This window comes from Palaemon carinicauda, chromosome 43, assembly GCF_036898095.1.
Source record: "Palaemon carinicauda isolate YSFRI2023 chromosome 43, ASM3689809v2, whole genome shotgun sequence".
In the NCBI taxonomy this organism is placed as follows: Eukaryota; Metazoa; Arthropoda; class Malacostraca; order Decapoda; family Palaemonidae; genus Palaemon; species Palaemon carinicauda.
The window spans coordinates 24,904,218-24,919,049 of NC_090767.1; the positions used below are offsets into that span (position 1 = coordinate 24,904,218).

At 38.2% G+C, this 14,832-nt stretch overlaps 2 long non-coding RNA genes across 2 annotated transcripts in view; one reads left to right on the forward strand and one right to left on the reverse strand.

The window, feature by feature from the left end:
• Window positions 1-12,939, forward strand: part of LOC137633566 (uncharacterized) — a 159,825-nt gene extending 146,886 nt beyond the window's left edge. The window contains exons 5-6 of the long non-coding RNA XR_011042276.1: window positions 1,913-2,154; window positions 9,667-12,939. This is a non-coding gene — a long non-coding RNA (uncharacterized lncRNA). The remainder of the gene's footprint in view (window positions 1-1,912; window positions 2,155-9,666) is intronic.
• The window catches only part of LOC137633935 (uncharacterized), a 478,141-nt gene that overhangs the window by 322,262 nt on the left and 141,047 nt on the right, over window positions 1-14,832 (reverse strand). The gene's annotated exons all lie outside the window — the stretch shown is intronic.

The window sequence follows — 14,832 nt, forward strand, 5'->3', positions numbered from 1 at the left end:
ACGTACCCTAAACTAAAACAGGCACAAATATTAAAGGCGACTTTATATCATGCGTTTCCTAAACACGCCAAAAAGCACGATAAAAAATGGCAACCAATGTTTTGTTTACGTTTATCTCTGATTATAATGAAGAAACAAATGTATTTACACATCTGTGTATAGGTTAGTTTGTGCATCGATTATATTGATTATTCAGTACAGTATGTTGATTTGGTTATTACTAATGTTTTACTTAATTTTTCTTAGGACTTCCAAATGAAATGTTTTTCTTTATGACACCGCCTGAAACGACGGCGTCATAAAGTACGCTCAGTAAACAAACTAAGGAATTTAACGGGCATGATGAAAGTGATAAATAATGATATTACAGTAAAAGCTTTTATAAAATATGTTATTACAAATATTATTTACCGTATCTATATAAAATCATACATACGTAGCAAAGCAGGAAAACAATCTACGAGAGAGAGAGAGAGAGAGAGAGAGAGAGAGAGAGAGAGAGAGAGAGAGAGAGTTGTTTTACATACGTAAATGTAAATTTAAAAAAAAAATAGCCCCATTTCATATAAAATAGATTACAAATATTTTACTTTATCATATTACAGTAGTCTGTATAATACTGTAAAGTTCAGTACAGTATGATGTTGTTATAGGTGTTGCGATGAAATTCTCACGAAACAAAAACACGCCATTTGATTACAACAGCTGATTCATTCTCTCTCTCTCTCTCTCTCTCTCTCTCTCTCTCTCTCTCTCTCTCTCTCTCTCTCTCTGTGTTATACAATACTTATATTTAGATGAAGAAACTAAAATTAGTTTCCTTAGTGTCAATTAAATACGAAACGAAAAAATTAGGCCGAGTCTACATCCATTTCAATCATAGCTAAAAATACGGCATCCGATTTCATCAGCAAACCCCTATTTTTTGGGAAATATCATTTTATTCTAGAAAATTGCCACTCTTTAAATAGTTAATTGCACATTAAGAAAGCGTATACTTTTGTTTTTAAATTTCGGGTGTGTTTTAAAATTCGAGTATTGTTGACTTCTTTTTGTTTTACTTTTGGCTGTGATTAGATCAGCTGTCATCTAGCTGCCGCTCTTGAGTGTGTACGAACACACTAACAAAGTATCGTTTATACCATTTCTTAACTTATTCAAACCGTCTACAGTATACAGTTGATATTACATAAGCACCAATGTGTTATAACCTATCAAATTTTTTTGTTTATTACATTTAAACCCCCCTCTCTCTCTACCTCCCTCTCTCTCTCTACCTCCCTCTCTCTCTCTCTACCTATCTCTCTCTCTCTCTCTCTCTCTCTCTCTCTCTCTCTCTACCTCTCTCTCTACCTCTCTCTCTCTACCTCTACCTCTCTCTCTCTCTCTCTCTCTGGGCTACTTTTCACTACCTCCCATTCCTTACCTCTCTCTATCTCTCTAACAAATGATATCTTTGTTGCTCCTCAAAGTTTCATTTATATTGAAAATCAATCATGATTCAATTTTCCTTACTTTCTCCAATCTCGCACCATCGGTCACATCGCGGTATTTTCGATATTTCCGGAAAATCCGCGATATATGTATATACATGGGTTATGAAAAAAATCAGCGAAGTGGTGAATCCGCGATGGTCGAACCGCGAAGTAGCGAGGGTTCACTGTATAACAATATGTCTGCTGTATGCATTACTTAAAGGTCATTTTTCTTCCTTCTACTGTACTTCCGTGTTCCCTACTCCTTCCTTCTTTCTTGCTGTCCATCCTCATAACATTCCCTTCATGCTGCAGGTGCTGAATAGCCTCCCTGGGCCCTGTGTTGGGCCATCTGGTCCAAATTTATAAATCCCATTGAACCAGTATACCCTTTTTATTGTTAAATTTTAATTATTGGTATTTTGAATTCACCACAGAGACGTGGAAATGTTTATGGAGATCACAGATGAATCCCGCCATGACAGACCAAGGAGGCAGCTGCCGATGACCTCGGATTACATAGCAGCCCAGTCTGCCCTACCTGAACCTCGACATGTCACGTGGAGGACGACCCCAAGTCCAGACATCTTGCCATTGTGAACCTTAACAAGTCTGAGTACTTAAAAGATGCTTCTCAAGTCATGCCGTGTCTTGGCCTTACTCTGGCCAGTGTCAGTGTGTGAGTATCACCAGGTCTTCTTATGACTGTATTCAAACATTACACTTTCTAGAGCTCATGTTTCCATCTCATGTTAATCATGAAGGTTGTTTGTTTGCTTGTTCCTACACAAATACAAACCTCATACTTCAAAAGAAGTATACTTTCAGGGAAGTTGGGTACGACTGTTAGAACTTCAATGAGGTGGAGGTAGTTACTGCTGGGCGGTGGGGAACACTTTCCCGTCTGATGGGCCACTGAGCCCATCCTTTTTTTTTTCAGCTGCTGTTAGAGTACAGGTGAGCTTCTGTTTCTCTTTCCCTTAGATAATTTCATTGGCAGATCATCACGCGAGAGAATGTTTGGAAGGAACAATGGGTTTGTAGTGGTTTCCTGATAACTGTGTGACAGTTGTCTATTCAAATCTGCCAATATCCACATTCTTGTTTCTGTTAGACAGCATTCCTCTTCGCTTTTTATCCCCCCCTTTGTGTGGCCGATAACGGTGACGACAATGTGTTCCTTGGAAGGTTTGCAATCCTTAGACGTTGATGTGTACGTACACAAGACGATTCATACTGTTTCTCTCCCGGTGGGAGAGGCTGTGGAGCCATAGGAGTTCCCTCGACTCCCTTCGCTGAAGACAAGATGGCAACTCATTGCAGGGGACTCCTATGCGTGCATCCACAAGCGCACCTTCGCCTTCTAGTAAGGACAGAGACTCCAGAGTGCTATTGATCTCATTGCGTAGCATCCCTAGAGTAAGGTACGTTCCACGATGTACCACTAGCTAGATCCCACGTGCCGGTCACCAAGCGAAAGAACCCTACAAGTGTACCAGATCACCAGTCACATAGGATATTCTTCCTCTAGATCGTACCAAGGAAGACTTCTATGAGAACATCCAGGATGACTGGTCTATAGGAGTTGTGTGCTTGTGACTCCTGATCTTTCCATCCCCATGGAAGAGACAGTTTGGTACAGAAAGCTTTCTCTCCTCTTCCTGGACGATATCACTTCTCGCTTCCTGGGAGAGAGAAGGAAGCCATGTGTGCCTCTGTTGCATTCAGTCAAATACTTAATGAAGTACTGTACCTCAACCGAACACTGCAACTTCCCCCAAAGAATAAGACATCTGATCAAAGTAGCAGTTAGTCAATGGTGATCTCTCTCAAAGTACTCAAGGATGGTACGTACCAAGAACATAGCCAGCTCTAAGCAGTACAGGATATAAAGTTGTTTTCACCTGTTATCAGCACTTTGTCTCGTTATTCCTCTTAAAAGATTGTATTTTAATTGTTTGTTACTTTTCTTTTAGTTTTATTTATTTCCTTATTTCTTTTCCTCACTGGGCTATTTTTCCTGTTGGAGCCCTTGGACTTACAGCATCCTGCTTTTCCAACTAAGGTTGTAGCATAGCTAGTAATAATAATAATAGCATGTGGATCTTGTCATTGGAGGTATTCTTAACCAGCACAAGGACATCCACAAATATACATGGACTTCACCAGCCATGTGTCAATTACAAAAATCAAATAGATCACATAGCCATTAATAAAGAGAAAAGGAGGACTCTGAGAAATGTAGGAAGCTATAGAGGAGCAGATATTTGTAGTGATCACCAACTCGTCATTGCCACTTGTAAATTAAAACTGAAAGCACCCAACAGGAAGGTAGATAGAATACCTAGATTTGATACAACTAAGCTTTTAGAAGAGAACCACACAGAAACATTTACAGTTGAATGTAGGAATCGATTTGCAGTCTTAGAGCCTTTAAAAGACGAAGAGCTGACAAGTAATGAAGAATGTTGTGATGTTAAGAACATATATCATTCAGTTGGTAGTGAAGTCTTGGGAGTTGCAGTTATAAGGAGAAAGCCATGGATATCAAATGATACTTGGGATACTATGAAAAGGAGACAAAGACAGAAATTGATGTTGAATGTTTTTGAGGAAGTATTTAAAATTATATGGGAGAGCATGCTAAGTATTCCAGTATTGATAGGGATGTCAAAAGAAAAGCCAGGAATAACTGGAGAGAATATTTAGACCTGAAAGGAGATGAGGCAGACAAAGCTATGAATTCAGGGAGTGGCTATGGTGTAAGAATTACTCATAGAATTATTAATGAAATCTCTACGAGGAGGCCAAGAAGAAGTCCCTTTTCTTTGGAGGGATGTACTGTATAGGTAACAGTGGTGGAAGGCTCCCCATGGCTCCTGCAACCACTGTGCAGTTATCGTCATGGGCGCAGTCCCTTCGAAGACGGCTTCGAGACTTTTGGTATCTGCCACACCTTCAGTATCGTCTTTGAAGAAGCTCTGTCTGCCTCCAAAATAGGATCAGGACCTCCGGCTGCTGCTTCCGTGCCTGATCTGGCAGTTCAGGAGGGCTGGTAGAGGTAAGAAGTAAGGTAAGAGGACGCGTCGACAGTCCAATTTTCCAACTGCAGAGAGTGCGGATGCTCGTCTTCACATCGGGCAACCTGCAGCAAAGCAGAAAGAAAGAAGATAGAAAGACTTTGTGCGTTTGGTGGACCTGAAGGACGCTTATTCTCAAAGACCCGTTTGTCAGTCTTACGGAAAGTACCTCTGCTTCATCCTCAGGAGATTAGTAGACCAGTTCAAAGCTCTGTGCTTCGGACTGTGCACTGCTTATGTAAGTTGTCACTCTGGTCTCGTTTTGTGGCTCTTGGACGGGATATGGCTTTTGAGAAGTTTTGTCAACTCTGATCCTGGCCTCTTCCAAAAGGCAGTTGCTTGAGGATTGAGACCGACTACCCTCTTTTGTTGCAATCTGGGGTTCGTGATCGAATTTGAATAAATAGTCTCTCCCGCCTCAACGAGGATCAAGTGCCTTGGCATGCAGATAGATACGATGGTCTTTCACCCAGAATATCTCATTAGCATAATCAGAGAGGTGGTGCTCCCATTCCCATTCTAGCGAGAATCCCAGCTTGACGATAGTGTCATCTGGGACATCTACCTCGTTTGAAAAGCTTATTCGACATAGTGATACCTCAGACACTAATGAAGAGATTGCTTGTGGCGCCACGCCACAAGCAATCTCTTCATTAGTGTCTGAGGTATCACTGGTTGTTGTCCAGCAATCTCCAGTGGAGTAAGATGTGTTTGTTAATCTTAACTGGTAGCTGGACAATACAAACTCCACCAAGAGTGCTTCAGGGAAATGGGTCTCAGAAGACAGAAGAAAAGCACCTCAAAATTAAATTGTGTAAATGAATGCAGCATTCCTAACACAATAAATTTTCCAACACAGTTTAATAGGGTACTCAGTGGTGTTGATGAGTGTCAATGCTACGGTAATAGCATATGTTATGAGGAGCAACTGTCTCGCACAGTCTTGTGAGTTGACCAGTCTGTTTCACATCTGGGGAGTGGTCAATCCTTTAGATCTATCAGCAAGGTGTCCTACACCAATGGGATCACTTGTACTCTACACTTTTCCCTCTTTTCAACCTGATATCCTGGTGAATCAACAGAGTTCTGATTATGCCCAGGTGTCAGGAGTACCATGGTGGCTCCCAAATTACCACGAGATGAGCGTGATTCTGATCTGTTAGCACATTGAGGCAAGTATCCCCAGAAAACTGTGAATACTTCCTCTAATATGTGAAGTCGTTTATGGTTAGAGACTGTACAGTATCTCCTCCGTTAATATGTGAAGTCGTTTATGGTTAGAGACTGTACTGTATCTCCTCCGTTAATATGTGAAGTCGTTTATGGTTAGAGACTGTACAGTATCTCCTCCGAGCAAAAGACTTTGCGCAGGAGATGTGTTGAGATCGATTATGGGCCTCTTCAGTTATCTAAAGAAGAGAACCTTTTTCTGCTATTTTTATCGTAGAAGGGACACTCCTCCAATCGTCATTGCTCTAGCGCATGCTATGGTCATCCTTGTCCCTGTTTTTGCTAAGAGAAGCGTCTCTCAGTCGTTCTGGGGAAGGCTATTTCTCAGCTTTAAGCGAAGTCCTCCAACTGAGAAGCTAGATCTATTCTCCTCTTGGAAGTTGTCTATGTTCATGAAGAGCTTCAAGTAGCCTAGTTGTGGCCACCCCTGGAATGTGGAATGTGATTAATATTCTCAAGTTTCTTATGAACCTTTGAGATAAGTGTCAGACGAAAGATCTGACTCTGTACATTGTCTTTCAGCCACCGTAGCTTTGTCAAAGTGAATTGGTGAACTTTTGACAACTTGCATAGTCCCAGTCATTCCGAAAGATGAAAGGAGTTTGCCTTCGCTGGTTCCTGGGTTTGTGGCCAAGACCCAGCTGCCCACGATACTAAGTTCAACTCCTCCATCTCTTCACTGGAGGCATCCAGGGGTCATCAGAATTAGTCTCTCTGTCCTGCCGGTTTACTCTGGTAGGCGAGAATGACCATGAATGGGAGGTAAATCAGTTGTTGTTTGCGGATGATACTGTACTGGTAGCAGACACAGAAGAGAAGCTTGACCGACTAGTGACAGAATTTGGAAGGGTGTGTGAGAGAAGGACGTTGAGAGTTAATGTGGGTAAGAGTAAGGTTATGAGATGTACGAGAAGGGAAAGTGGTGCAAGGTTGAATGTCATGTTGAATGGAGAGTTACTTGAGGAGGTGGATCAGTTTAAGTACTTGGGGTCTGTTGTTGCAGCAAATGGTGAAGTGGAAGCAGATATACGTCAGAGAGTGAATGAAGGTTGCAAAGTGTTGGGGGCAGTTAAGGGAGTAGTAAAAAATAGAGGGTTGGGCATGAATGTAAAGAGAGTTCTATATGAGAAAGTGATTGTACCAACTGTGATGTATGGATCGGAGTTGTGGGGAATGAAAGTGACGGAGAGACAGAAATTGAATGTGTTTGAGATGAAGTGTCTAAGGAGTATGGCTGGTGTATCTCGAGTAGATAGGGTTAGGAACGAAGTGGTGAGGGAGAGAACGGGTGTAAGAAATGAGTTAGCAGCTAGAGTGGATATGAATGTGTTGAGGTGGTTTGGCCATGTTGAGAGAATGGAAAATGGTTGTCTGCTAAAGAAGGTGATGAATGCAAGAGTTGATGGGAGAAGTACAAGAGGAAGGCCAAGGTTTGGGTGGATGGATGGTGTGAAGAAAGCTCTGGGTGATAGGAGGATAGATGTGAGAGAGGCAAGAGAGCGTGCTAGAAATAGAAATGAATGGCGAGCGATTGTGACGCAGTTTCAGTAGGCCCTGCTGCTTCCTCCGGTGCCTTAGATGACCGCGGAGGTAGCAGCAGTAGGGGATTCAGCATTATGAAGCTTCATCTGTGGTGGATAATGTGGGAGGTTGGGCTGTGGCACCCTAGCAGTACCAGCTGAACTAGGTTGAGTCCCTGGTTAGGCTGAAGGAACGTAGAGAGTAGAGGTCCCCTTTTTGTTTTGTTTCATTGTTGGTGTCAGCTACCCCCCAAAATTGGGGGAAGTGCCTTGGTATATGTATATGATGTGTATGTGGGTCTGTGTCCTCTCTCAAAGACTACAAGTTCTAGGTCTAAGGTCCAAAGTGTGTGTCTATCTGACTGACTGAGAGAGCTTCCCTTGCCACCTGTCAGTAGTTGTAACTACCTCGTTAGATATTAAAGAATAACCCTCGCGTTGCTGAATCATACTTTACGTAAAGGACAAAGGTTTCTATAGTTAGGAGAAATACAAATTACTTAAAACTTTTGTGAATTTTCGTCTTGAGAGAAAATGTTAATATTATTTATGGTTATATAAAACTAAATAGAAATGATTAAAAGCAGTTATAGTATTATAAGAGGACTGAAAATTCACTTGTATAAGAAATTCAGTGTCATCTCATTTTCCACAGGTATATAACTGAATTTACTGAACAGTTTATGCTATTGTATAAGTTGATAGTACTCATTTCACTTATTGTCCATTTACAATTATACAAAGGTGAAAGTACCTGGACTGGAAAGACGTAATAGCACAGAGTTACATAGTGTAATGTCCCTCTTATGTCTGTTTAAAATACTGTATGTCATTTCTGACATCCAACTTACTTTGTTTTGTCTCACGTTACATCAATCTTTAAGTCAAGATAGTTAAGTAGTGTAGTTCAGATGGAAGCTTGATAATTTTGATGTCTTGTTTTTATAAAACGACAGAAGGTTCTAAGTACTTGGCCGTGTTCAGAACATGTACAGACGGTCCTCAACTTACAAACATTCAGAAGATACAAACAAATCCAACCAAAAATAACAAAGATAATATATAGAAATACCGTAATGAAACAATACTATATCATTTAATACAGTAAGCACGACGAGGTTTGTCATAACCTGATATCTATTTGAGATGAGACCCGACTATTTGTTGACTTTTGCAGCTGAAAATCATAGGTATGGGATTCAAGTTAGGCCAAAATACAACAAAATTAGACTTAATAACACCTTCTTAAAACCAATCAAGTTTGTAAGTTGAGGACCTATATAAGGAACCTTCTGAGTCACTTTATAGGAACCAATTAAGGATGTAAGGTGTGGTACTTCTGCAAACTCAAATAGACTAAGTTGAGACTTATTCTTTTATATTAGGTGATTTTCAACCACTTTTGTAATATTGTGATTGGTTGTTTTCTATATTTGCTGTTATATGATTGAATAGATAACCAATAATATCACTTAGTGGAATACTTGTCCCTTCCTGAGAAGAAAAGTTTTGTACATAGAGAAGCAGTTACTATATAGGGGGATTTTGTAGTCCTTAAGATCTCAACTAATTGCCTCTGTCTGTTGTATCGTCTGATTATACTCGATGTATGATCAATAGGACTGTTAACAGTAGCAACCTTTATATATGCATTCTTAACTGCCTTTCATTTAGTATTTATTACAATGGTTATGTAAATTACAAGGTTATTTTAGCATAATTCTCTCTCTCTCTCTCTCTCTCTCTCTCTCTCTCTCTCTCTCTCTCTCTCTCTCTCTCTCTCTCTTAGCATGTAAATTCTTTTGATTTAAAAATGGTTATCAAGCATTTAGTGCCTGACAAGTTAGTTTTTTCTTGCTGAAAAAGACCCATCAAAGATTTTCCTAAATCTAACCTGTGTATTTTATTAACCTATATTAGAGGAATTTTCAGCATCTGTTATATTTATGAAGTATTTTTATTGATGTCAGAATAGTATTCAGAGTGTAGAAATATATACACTAGAACGGGACAATTCTTAATTTTGATCTTCTAGTGATTTGTTGAGGCTAATGAATGCAGTTGGCAGTACAGTCCTCTCCCGTTCCTTTGAGCCTTATCATTTGCTGTGTTCTTACCAAGCCGTTTGGTTTCTTTAACTTGGTGTTGCCTTGATGACCACCTTCCATTCAAGGAAAATAATAGCATAAAAGTATGATTGTTCGGTCTGTCTAAAACAATATCTAGTAAATTCTTTAGAGTTCATATTGAGTAAACTCTTCAATATCTCAAGGTTTTTTGCATTATAAATGTTCTATCGTCATCAATGTGTTCGTCAACTTTGTGATACCATTGGTATAATTATTCTCTCATATCTTTCAGGTACGCTTGCTGCTCTTTTACTCGATGGAAGGAGCTATATCATTCTCCAGTCACAAGTGGAATATTCGTAAGAACTATACAGGAAGAAAATATGCGTTGGAGCCAGCCAGCCTTCATCCCTTTTGGACTAAATATACACTTCTTGTAAGAAAGATATATCAGTCAAGGATGGAAAATACATTCTTAAAAAACCCTAGAATTGCTGAGGAAGTCTAAGAATTAGATGTTTTGTTTAGTTGTAAGGTAATATTCAGCTGGTTAATCCAAATCTCATTTATAAAGACTATCTTTGTTTAATCACTGTTAGATACTTTACTGTATTTTGTTTAGCACTGTTTCATGCAACTGGTCTTGAGATTTAGACCCTCCACCAGTTTACCTCGAACTTTGTCTCATTGAATAGTTTTTTAATATTTTTTCTAAGAAAATCAGGAATCTTCAACTAAACATTGGTCATAGCATCAGTTCGTTTGCCCCTAACAGTTGCAACACTTTCCTCAACTTTCCAGCTTCTCTTACTCTGTCTTGTTCAAGTTGTCTTCCCACATTTGAGAACAGATCCTTCAGCTCAGGCATAGGAGATCACAGAGATGAGAGTTGATAGTATAGTCAGGCTCTCTTAGAAAATAAATGACTGAAATTTACCTATAGTTAGCCCCCTGTCTATTTGAGATGAAACCCTTGAAGGTATGGGCTAGTAGAGGACAGAGGACCTTGGAGGAGCTCCTCTCCAAAAAGGGTGTAATTGGGTAAGACTACTTTGTACCTTCAAATTCCCTGTGCTAATACAAACTGTGTTGATAAAGATCTTAGATTCCCAAAGGAAAAAATACTAGTTAAGCAGAGTAATATATTTTATATAAGTGTTCAATAAGCAGATTTATTTCCTTTGATTACTCACAAAACCTCTACAGTACTTTGTCAAGCATAATGTCAATCAAGACATAAGATTCTTGAGTTATTGGTCTGCCTTTTTACTCATATCACTACTCAAGCAATCATTCTAGTGTGATTTAGGTTTTGTAGATTCCAAGTATTGATAATACTTTATAAAGTATACTATAAATGGTAAACATCATCATAAACACTAAATATTTCATTGAAATTCTCTTGTAGGTTACTACGTATTGTAAACCTTTAGTTGAACAGAGTCGTCTTGACCGTTGTTCCATTTCCCAACAAGAGGTGAATTGCTCAGCCAATTGGCTCTCAGTGTTGAGGCTGGTTACTTAGCTAACATTGATCGTTGATTATAATGTGAAACGAAGTCTATGTCAAAGGAGTTGGACAGCTAACTGAGCATTGACTGAAGAATGTAGATAAGAGGAGGCAAGTCATCAAAGGGTTACTAGATAGAATCTTTAAGTTGCATACAGTTCCCTTTGCAAGGCCAACTGTAGTTAGTACTTTGTGGGGAGGTTTGTGATGTATATAGTATAGACAGGTTACTTATGTTTATACAGTATTATGTACTTGAGATACATAAACCCTTTTGACAGATTTTGTCGGCTCCAAACTTCAAACCAGTTTACCATAAGAACAGACTTTTTGTCTCCCATAATATCAACATTGTGTCACATATTGTCTTATTATTTACAAAAGCAGTGAATCGGTAAACCTTTCATTCATTGTGTATAATGAAGGATAGACATTATTTTACACAACTATTATAATTTATTAAACTTCCCTCTTTGGTATTTTCCATTTCATTGACTTACATTCTGTCATGTCACTTCGTCCCTCTTAAATCAATTCTTAAAATTTTCTGTAATTATTTGTTACTTGCTTATGAATATATTAAGATATTCTCAGACTGGCTACAGCACAATAACATACATACTGACACTCGCTCTTTCAAAAGTCATGAACAGAGAACTCCAGTTTTGGGAATTAATATCTTTCTCTTTCTCAAGAACATTTCTTAAATAGGGCATTTGAAATGCTAGACTGTTTTCCCTAACTGCAAGGAGGCTACCAAATTACCTTTACGATATGTTAATGATTTAGTAAAATATCTTGTTCACTTTTAATTGTTCACAGTCTGATCTCTCTCTCCACATTCATGTTCAGACTAATGTTCCTCTGGATAACATTAGGGCTTTACATTATTTTTCTTATATTTCATTAATCTCTTTACACTGGGAGAATTTAGTATTTTCTAATTTTGATGAAATCTTCTTTATTAGAGTAGTTTGAAGTATTGTATATTGGTACAGAAGTTTTAAGCTTCCTTTTGATACTACAAAAGTTTTACTTGATTGTATTTGAATGACAGAATTCATTAATAGAGATCTTCTCTTTTGCTTAGTATTACGCCCTTACTGGAAGCCCTTGGTCCTTTTGACGTTCCATCCTCAAATTTATGGCTTGGTCTTCTCACTACCTATCTTTAGCCCTGTTGGTGTCTGTAAATTACTTATCCATGGAACCTAAACCTTCAGACTGATGCACCGAACTATACTATACAAAACCTCTTGAAGGTTTGATTGCAAACTACAGTGGAACCTCTACACACGAACGTATCTACATCCGAATTTTCCAACATCCGAAGTAAAATTCGAGCAAATTTTTTACTCTACACCCGAATTTTATTTCGACACACGAAGTAGCAATTTTCGTCGTACCGGTTGTATCCGAATTTTTCGACACGCGAAGTACAATTCGAACACGTTCCTACTCTACACCCGAATTTTTTTTTCGACACCCGAAGTAAACAATACTCATATGCGTAGTCGGTGCTCATAGCGCCTGATGTGTTTTTTATTTCCGCCAATAGAAGGCAGCACTTCAACCTCGGAGGGACCCTCAATTAACGTGGCTTGGGTCAGTCCTCTGTTCTCGTTGGCTTTATGTGGTTGTGCCCTGTGCGTTCTGCTATTAATTGTGTTTTAATCGTGATTTTTTACATTCATCCTTTTACGGTATTTTACGAAAATCATGGGTCCTAAAAGGCTTAGTTTCGCAAGTGGTAGTGGTAGTGGTGAGGAAAGGAATAAGGGAATGCTTTCTTTAGAAGTAAAGCAAGGAATTATTGAAAAGCATGAGCGTGGCGTCCGTATGAGTGAACTTGCAATAAGTTCCGCGCAAATAAAAGAGGTGTTAGGAAAATATCAAGACGTGGTCGACTTCATCGACAAATACCATCCAAAGAAATTGCAGGTTTGTCGTGTAGCTGCGCAGTTTGATGATGTTTCCCTAACTTATTTTCGAAACATTCTGAAAAGCTGTACCAAGCAACTTTCTATCGATAGCTTCTTTAAAAAAACTACGAAGCGAACTCGTGATGAAGAGGAAGGAAGGTTCAAAGAAAACAGCAAAGAGTGAAGAGAAAAAAATTCAATCAATTTTAAGTGTAGAGAGTGAAAGTGATTAAAATTAATCATCAAAAAGAAAAAAAGGAAATGTAAAAAAAAATATAAATTATAAAAAATAAAAGCTAAGTTATGTTAAAGTTCACTTAGTGTAAGTTAGAATAAGTTACGGTAGTGTATGTTTATCGTAGTTAACCTCTCTACCTCCTCGCCGCCCGTCCGTCTCCTCTCTGCGTAGCAAGACTAACAACACCTGCGCTGGAGTTTCTAAGGTAAAGTGACGCTAAAAACCCGTTTCTTATTTATCATTTTTTGCTAATTCTTCTTATTTACATGTCTATTCTTCTTATTTACATGTCTATTATCTAATTTAGTGTTCATTATTCTCATGGGAAAATTATGTGTAGTAGTTTATTAAGAAGTTATCATAGGTTTTTGGGCTCAACCACGGATTAATCCTATTTCAATGTATTCTTATGGGAAAATTCGTTTCGACAACCGAACATTTTCTACATCCGAAGTTGGTTCTGGAACGGATTAAATTCGTATGTAGAGGTTCCACTGTATTAACTTGTAAAGTTTAAAGCATAAATATGCTTTCAACAGAATCCACAAGATTCCACTTACAGTATATTGTTTACATGATTTTATTCATTACCTACACATTATCCAAAGAGAGGATTGTGTGAGATAGCATACTCCTGACGACCAACACAAGCACGCACTGCAAACTCCAACGGAAATTTCCCTTATCTAAGTACAGTAATTGAACTCGACTACATAAGACCCTTATTATCCTGCAGTTTGAACAATTCATACACTATTCCTGTATCACCTTTACTTGTGATTTTATTTTATGCAAAAGACCCTTTTCTTTAGAACTTTTAAATCTTTCTTTTGGTCTTTTAATTGTGTTTGTTTGCTGATAACCACTTTTGAACTTTGCTTGCATTGTAGTCCAACATTCACTTCAGATGAACTTGGAAATATAGATGTTAGTCATATATTTAAGGCTTCAAAATAGTCTAACAACCGAATGTTTTCAATAGCAACATCAGAGATTTGTTTGTAACACTTTCAACAGCTTCTTAGAATTATGTCAAAATATTTGTACGTTATGTTTCTGAAACTTCTGCTCGGCTGAATCCCGTTTTGCAAATGGTGTTATGAAACGAAGAATAAGAGTATTGATTTTGAAGCTGTGATGTAAATAAAAGATTGCTTTAATGTTTATTAACCTTTACAGTGAAGAAATTTATTTTTACTCTGCCATGACAAAATCATGAAACTCTTATGTTTGAGAGAGAGAGAGAATTGTGGTTTATATCGAAATGAGATGTTGTTCTGTGGTTTAGGTTTGGTTTGAACTGAAGAGGTTTTAATTTTCACGATGAGGTTAGATATGGAGACGTTGGTATTTTAAATATTGAGTTTTTGGGAATACGTTATCTTTATTGACTTAGTGATTTGATGCAAGAACCATTTTAGGTGTGTTCAGAAATATCAGATGAAATTGTATAGACTGTTCATAGAATTGCCTCTGTGTGGTAGTAACATAGTTTAATGGGATTGCCTCTAGTGGAATAAATTGTTTTAGGATTTTGTATTGAGTATTTGTTTAAATCTAGTTTTAGATTTGTATTATGTTAAAGTGTATGGGCATTGTTAAAAAGACTAGATTTTAAAACTTTTCTCTATTACGTTAAACAAGTGTAACAGTAAGTTAAAATCTTTAGAATTAGTGTTGATAACTTGGAGTGGACTGTTTTGTCTAATGTTCTGTCAAACTAAAAAGGAAATTACTTAGGTTTTTCATAACTGTCTACCTCTCCGTTAAGTCACAGAACTCTTCTCT